Source organism: Martes martes (assembly GCF_963455335.1).
Source record: "Martes martes genome assembly, chromosome: X".
In the NCBI taxonomy this organism is placed as follows: domain Eukaryota; kingdom Metazoa; phylum Chordata; class Mammalia; order Carnivora; family Mustelidae; genus Martes; species Martes martes.
This window is the reverse complement of record NC_137897.1, coordinates 38,781,788-38,789,219: the sequence shown is the minus strand read 5'-3', so window position 1 is coordinate 38,789,219 and position 7,432 is coordinate 38,781,788. Positions and strand designations below refer to the sequence as shown.

Below are 7,432 nucleotides of genomic sequence, written 5' to 3'. Positions count from 1 at the left end.
ACATTTCACTTACTAGATCACTGATTTATTGTCAAAGGATAGAACTCAAGAACAGCCAGATGGAAGAGATGCACAGGGCAAAGTGTGGGGAACAGGCACAGAGCCTCCATGCTTTCTCCAGGTGCACCACTCTCCCAGAACTTCTACGTGTTCACCAACCTGAAAGCTCTCCAAACCCTGTCCTTTTGGGTTTTTGTGTAGGCTTCATTATATAGTCATGATTGATTAAATTGATGCCAAGCAAGAACTATAATGTGGGGTTCCTGCTGGGGTGGATCAAGAAGCTCATGCAGACTGATGAAGAGATTGGGAAGGTGGCAGCGGCTGTACCTATCATTATCTCCTGGGTGCTTGAACTCTTCCAGTCACTGTTGACAAAGGCCTGCCAGGTGACCAGGTCCTGAAGCGCCAAACCATGACCACATCCCACCTGAAGCAGTGCCTTGAGCTGGAGCAGCAGTTTGACTTTTTTTTTTAAGATTTTATTTTATTTTATTTACCTATTTATTTATTTATTCATTTATTTGAGAAAGAGAGTGTGTGAGCAGGGGGAGGAACTGAGGCAGATGGAGAAGGATAAGCAGACCCAGAGCCCAGTGCAGAGTCCAACATGGGGCTCAATCTAACCCTGAGATCATGACCTGAGCTGAAACTGAAAGTCAGCCACTTAACCGACTGAGCCACCCAGGTGCCCCCAGCAGCCTGACTTCTTGAAGGACCTGGTGGCCTCTGTGCCTGACATGCAGGGAGACAGGGAAGATAACACCATAGAAAGGGACAAGGGTCCCCAGAGGGGCCAGAAGCCAGGCAACAATGGCTGGAGGAATGGGAGGACAGGAAGCAAAGGCAAGGACAAGAAGCTGTCAGGGATGGACTTGGAGCAGGAGGGTGGGTCTGAGGACATAGATGCGGACAGGGAAGAGGAGACACCATGGGCTCCACCTCAGGCCAGCCACCCCCTGCCCACTTTTAGAGTCCCCTCACACCCTTCATGCCCTTCACTTTGATTTTGCCCTTGTTGCTAGCACCCTCTCTCCCCAGGCCTCTTAGCACCAGATATAGAGGATGAAGAGAACTGTGACTCTCAGAGCCCTCTCTCTTCCCAGGCCACACCCACTTTTAGCTGATTTTAGTTGCTCTGGGTGGAGAAGAGAAAATAAAGTTGTTCTTAGATTTATTAAAAAATTAATATCTCAGCGATTAAACTCAATTTGTCACCTTTCTCCTCACCCTGGAGGTGGGGGTTGGGTGGGGTGAGACCAAGCACCAACCCTCCAATCATGTAGTTGGTTCTCCTGGCAACCAGTAACCCCCCAACTTAGGTGAGCTAAGGGCTTTCTGAAGGTCGCCTCATTAACATAACAAAAGACACCTTTATCACCCTTATCAGAGGAAGAGCAAAGGGTTTTAGGAGCTGTGAGCCAGGAACTGGGACTAAGACCAAATATATATGAGAAATAGAGTTTGGTCATCTGAATGACCAAATATGTATTCCTTGTAAGTCACAATATCATGGATCTCTTTTAGGAGTTTTATACTTTTGCATTTTATATTTAGGTCTGTGATTCATTTTGAGTTAATTTTGGTGAGGGATGTAAAGTCTGTCTAGATTCATTTCTTTGCATGGGAGTATCCAGGTGTTCTGCACCATTTGTTGAAAAGACTATCTTTGCTCCATTGACTCACCTTTGCTCCTCTGTCAAAGATCAGTTGACTAGACTTATGTGGGTTTATTTCTGGGCCCTCCATTCTGTTCCATTGGTCTATCTGTCTGTCTTTTGCCAGTACCACATTGTCTTGATTATTGTAGTTTTATCGTAAATCTTGAAGTCAGGTAGTGTCAGTCCTCCAAATTTGTTCTTCTCCTTCAGTATTGTAGAGGTTATTCTGGAGTTATTGTCTGTCTGTACAAACTTTAGAATTAGTTTTCCAATATCCACAAAATAACTTGCTGGGATTTTGATTGGGATTGAATTAAATCTATAGACCAATTTGAGAAGAAATGACATCTTGACAATATTGAGTCTTCTTATCCGTGAATACAGAGTATCTTTCCATTTATTTAGTTCTTTAATTTCATTCATTAGTTTTGTGCAGTTTTCCTCATCTAGATCTTGTACATATTTTGTTAGATTTATACCTAAATAGTTAATTTTGGGGGGTACTAATGTAAGTGAAATTATGTTAATTTCAGATTCTACTTGTTCATTGCTGGCATATAGGAGAGGGATTGACTTTTGTATATTACCCTTGTATCTTACAACTTTGCTGTATTCACTTATTAATTCCAGGAGGGTTTTTTTTTCTTGATCATTCTTTTGGGTTTTGTACATGGACAATCATGTCCTCTGTGAAAAATAGCCACTTTTATTTTTTCCTTCATGTAAACATATTTTTATATTAAGAAATTGAGAGAGTTTTCCATTAAGAAAAGTATAAAGGATAAAGTATGAAGGATATACTTCAAGCTGAAGGAAAGTGATCTCAGATGGAAAAATATGAGATGAGAAAAGAAAAGAGCAAAGAAAATGGCAAAAAAGGGGTAAATCTAAAGGCAATTTGAATGTATAAAATAATGTCTTATAAGGTTATCAAAAAACAAAGTCCATTATAGAAGTCAAAGCTCCTGGAAGTAGTTAATGAATTTACAAGGTTTCAGAATACAAGGATAATATATAAAAGTATAGTGTATTTCCATATATTAGTAATAAATTATTAAAACATTTTTTTTCTCAGCTCCTTTACAAACTGCGGGCCTTTGCTCAGGGAGCTGTCTGGGACACCTGCTCTTGGTATAAGCCCCCTATAAACACTGCCTGAACCTTAAAAAAACAAACAAAACAAAACTCCAATTTTTAAAAAGCATACCATTTAAAACAGCTACAGTAAACATGAAATATTTATGGATAAATCTATAAGGTACGTGCAGTATCTGATATTGAAAACTACAAAACAATGCTGAAAAAATCAAATAAGACCTAAATTCATAGAAAAATATACCTGGCTCATGACTCTGAAGACTCATTATTGGTAAGATGTCTATTTCCCCCACAAGGATCTATAGATTTAACACAATCACAAAATTTTCAGCTAGATTTTTTGTAACTATCTAAAATTAATTCTAAGGTTTAGTTGAATTATAAGGAAACCCGAATAGGAGAAACAATTTCAAAAAAGAAAAATAAAGTTGATGGGCACCTGGGTGGCTCAGTTGGTTGAGCATCTGCCTTCAGCTCAGGTCCTGACCCCCAGGTCCTGGCAGGCTCCCTGCTCAGTGGGGATCCTGCTTCTCCCTTTCCCTCTACCCCTCCCCCTGCTCACGCTCTCTTTCTCCCTCAAATAAATAAATAAAATCTTTTTAAAAAATAATAAAAATGGGGCGCCTGGGTGGCTCAGTGGGTTAAGCCTCTGCCTTCGGCTCAGGTCATGATCCTGTCAGGGTCCTGGGATTGAGCCCTGCATCAGGCTCTCTGCTCAGCAGGGAGCCTGCTTCCCCCCCCCCACCCACCGCCTGCCTCTCTGCCTACTTGTGATCTCTCTCTCTCTGTCAAATAAATAAATAAAATCTAAAAAAAAAAAAAAAGATATGATCATCTTTAAGTCACTAGGGAAATACAAATTAAAACCGCAATGAGATACTACTCTACACCTATTAAAATGGCTCAAATAAAAAAATACTGACCATACAAAGTGTTAGTGTAGATACGGAACAACCAGAACAGTCATTCTTGATGGAAATGTGAAATAGTACAGTCACTCCAGAAAACAGCTTGGCATTTTCTTTCAAAGTTACAAGTACACTTACTATATGAACCAGTAATCCCACTCCTAAGGATTTACCGTTTACTCTGGAGAAAAGTAAACTTCTGTTCCCACACAAAACCTGTACATGGATGTTTATAGCAGCTTGAGTTATAATAACACCAAACTAGAAACAACCCAAACGTCCTTCGATAGGCAAATGGATAAACCAACAGTGGCACATCCATAAAATGAAATCTTACTCTGCAACAAAAATGAGCAAACTATGGGGCACCTGGGTGGCTCAGTGGGTTAAGCCTCTGCCTTTAGCTCAGGTCGTGATCTCAGGGTCCTGGGATTGAGCCCCACATCAGGTTCTCTGCTCAGCAGTAAGCCTGCTTCCTCCCACCGTCTCCATCTGCCTCTCTGCCTACTTGTGATCTCCGTCTGTGAAATAAATAAATAAATAAATAAATAAATAAATAAATAAATCTTTTTAAAAAAATGAGCAAACTAGAGATCCATGCGCAAACCTGGGTGTATTTCAAATGCATTTTCCTAAGTGAAGGAAGCCAGATGCCCAAAAGGTCTCACACGGTAAAATCTCATCTCCATGACATTCCGGAAAAGGCAAAACTGCAGGGAGGGAGAACAGATACATGGTTACTAGGGTTAGGGGAGAAAGAATGTTTGACTCTAAACCAAGCAGGTTGAAGTAGTATTGGGGGGTGAGGGAGCTTTTCTGTATTCTGATCTCGATGGCAATTACACAGCTCTACACATTTTGTCAAAAATTAGAACTGGACACCAGAAAAGGGGAATGTGACTGTATATAAATAACAAAACTAAGCAAAGGTAATGCTCGTAAATGCCTCATGCACCACAGAAATAAGGTTTAAAGAGTGACTACATATCAGGGTTGGAGTGGTGCCGTTGTCCATTCTTTAAAAACATTGTTTTTGCTTTAAAAAAAAAAAAGGTAAAAATGTGCTGCATTCTTTGTTCATTTGAACGAGGAACAAACAAATCGTTTCAGAAGCATTCCTTAGATTGTCCTAAATGCAGGTGTTATGACATGAATCGTAACTGTGAGGGACAGTTGATGGATTCGTCTGCAGTATCTCTTGTATTTTATCAGGACAATCTACGGGACTTTTGGAGCTATAGTCTTTGAAAGATAATGGTTCAGGTAAGCCCTTCTATTCAGTTTTGTAAACGAAGAGACCACTTGAAGAAAAACGACATGGCTTGTGCTAACATATATGTAGCTTAAAAATAATTACATTTGAGATCTGTTGAATGTGCACGTCACACTAAATTTTCTTTTCAAAAGTATCATGTCATCATTTAATCTGGCAGCAATTCTTTAAGTCACTGTAGAACTCCCAAGAATGACTGGTATCCTCACGGAAGCAATACGCCCCACAGACAGTCTCACCAACATAGGAAGACCCACATATATACACACACACTCCCACATGCACTCACATGTAGACACATATGCATAAACATAATGTATACACATGTAAAACACACAGACGTGTACATGCATGTTCACACACAGCAGGCAAACACACAAGCACACCGCCCCCAATGGTGTGTGTACTTTCTTTCCCCCCTCAAAAATGTAGATCATCTGTCAGAATCCAGAGGGTAAGAATTGTCTTTTAAGGGTATGGTGTCTACCTTAAATAAAGGGAGCTTCTGCCTCAAATCCTTTTTTGAAATAAGCTGGCTACAAATGAAAAACCGAGGAAGGATCAAGCAATACTTGGGTTTTTCAGCTAAATTCTTTAATAATAACCAAACGTAACCCATTTAGGTTTGGGATGTTCACTCTTGGAACTCAGCCATGGCACTGTGAGGAATCCAACAGCCCCACCTCCCCACCACCCTCAGTCCTAGATGAGCTCCCAGCTGGCAGCCAGCATGGACTTGTCATGTGTGAAGGAGCCATCTTGGAAGCCGATCCTCCAGCCCTTAGTCAAGCTGCCCCAGCTGATGCCATGTAGGGTGGATACAAATGCCCCTGCCAAGGCCTGCCCAAATTTCAGACTTGTGAGCAAAAGAGACGGTTGGTTTTATTTTAAACCAGTAAGCGTTGGGGTGATTTGTCATGTAGCAATAGAAAACTTTTAAATGCAGAATAAAAAGATATTAAAATGATTTTAATCTTCTCTCCCTTTGACACTCTCTTTCTCCATTCTGCCATGTTGCAAACTCACATTTCACAATTCACCACACACACACACACACACACGCGCGCGTGCGCGCACGCGCGCGCTCACATACACACACTACCAGAATAGCATCGAAGAGAGATAACTGTTGGGAAAGCTAGAGGAGAGGAGAAGAGAGAATAAACTCCTGAGTATGGTAACTCTGTTTTGAGTAGTAAATGTTAAGAAATCACTTTCACTATTTGAGTCAAGCATGAGTGGTAGCTTAGGGAAGGTGTGTCCACACAGTGATCTTCAGGGCAGAATTTGGAGAGGTGTTTTCAGGGTAGGAGGCGGGGTCCAGACTTTGTGGTGTCGATTTGGAAGTGCCACTGCCAGGAGATGGACTTGTTTTGCTGAAGTTAATGATATTATGGGTGGCTGTTGTTGGGACAGAGAACCTCTGGAATGAAAATAAATCTTCTACTCTAAAAACTTTCCCAGAAGAGGGAGGGTTGGTTCTTGTGGTAAGGATCAAGGGTTGACAATGTTTATATATCAGGGATATTCCCAAATGAGAAAGTATGATAGGGTGAAAGACGCCATTTTGGGTCATTGACTAAGGGCAGGAGTTGGTGGTTGGAAGTCCCTGGAGCTGAAGGCATGGTCCTGTTTTCCCTCTCTCAAATGGTAGTCATTAAACTATTGCCTTTAATACTCATTTCAGGGGCGCCTGTGTGGCTCAGTGGGTTAAGCTGCTGCCTTTGGCTCAGGTCATGATCTCAGGGTCCTAGGATCAAGCCCCGCATGGGGCTCCCTGCTGAGCAGGGAGCCTGCTTCCCCCCCCCCACGCCTTCCTCTCTGCCTACTTGTAATCTCTCTCTCTGTCAAATAAATAAATAAGATCTTTAAAAAAAATACTCATTTCAATAAATATTTATGGAGCATCTATTCTGTGTAAGGCACTGGAAATAAGATGGCGAGTAGATCAAATATGGTCCCTGCCCTCATGGAATTTATAAATTAGTTGGGGTGGGACAGAAAATAATTAAAAATGATATAAACAGAAACACTTGATTCTTGAGCAATGCAGGGGTTAGGACACCAATACCCCCCCATGGTTGAAAATCCATGTATACTCTTGATGCCCTAAAAACTCAACTGCTAATAGTTTACTATTAATAACTTCTTGATGGGAAGACTTACTGATAACAAACACTTGATTAACACATATTTTGTATATTGTAGGAGCCCAGAGCAGGCTGCCCCAAGATGGGCCACTTTGACATAAAGATTATTTTGAGTTGAAAGTCATCAGAACCCAGCAGTTGCAGGAAAAGTTCTCTCTCTGCCCCTCAACTGCCTAAATTTGCATGGAAAAGGAGAACCTGCACTAGGAAGTGAGCTATTAACAGCGACTCCTCTTTACTTGAGGAACTCACCTGCATCATAGGGCAAACTTGTTTTTCCAAACATCTCCTTTCACCTTGCTAATGGCCTCCCTCCCCCACCCTTATCCCCCTCCTTAGCTC

General features: G+C 41.4%; 1 pseudogene across 1 annotated transcript; it reads left to right on the top strand.

Moving 5' to 3' along the window:
* Positions 1-233: 233 nt before the first annotated feature.
* LOC308337342 (dr1-associated corepressor-like) lies at positions 234-5,753 on the top strand (annotated as a pseudogene). The gene is made up of 3 exons: positions 234-459; positions 689-1,017; positions 5,564-5,753. The product of its transcript is annotated as a dr1-associated corepressor-like (transcript).
* The last annotated feature ends 1,679 nt before the right edge of the window (positions 5,754-7,432 follow it).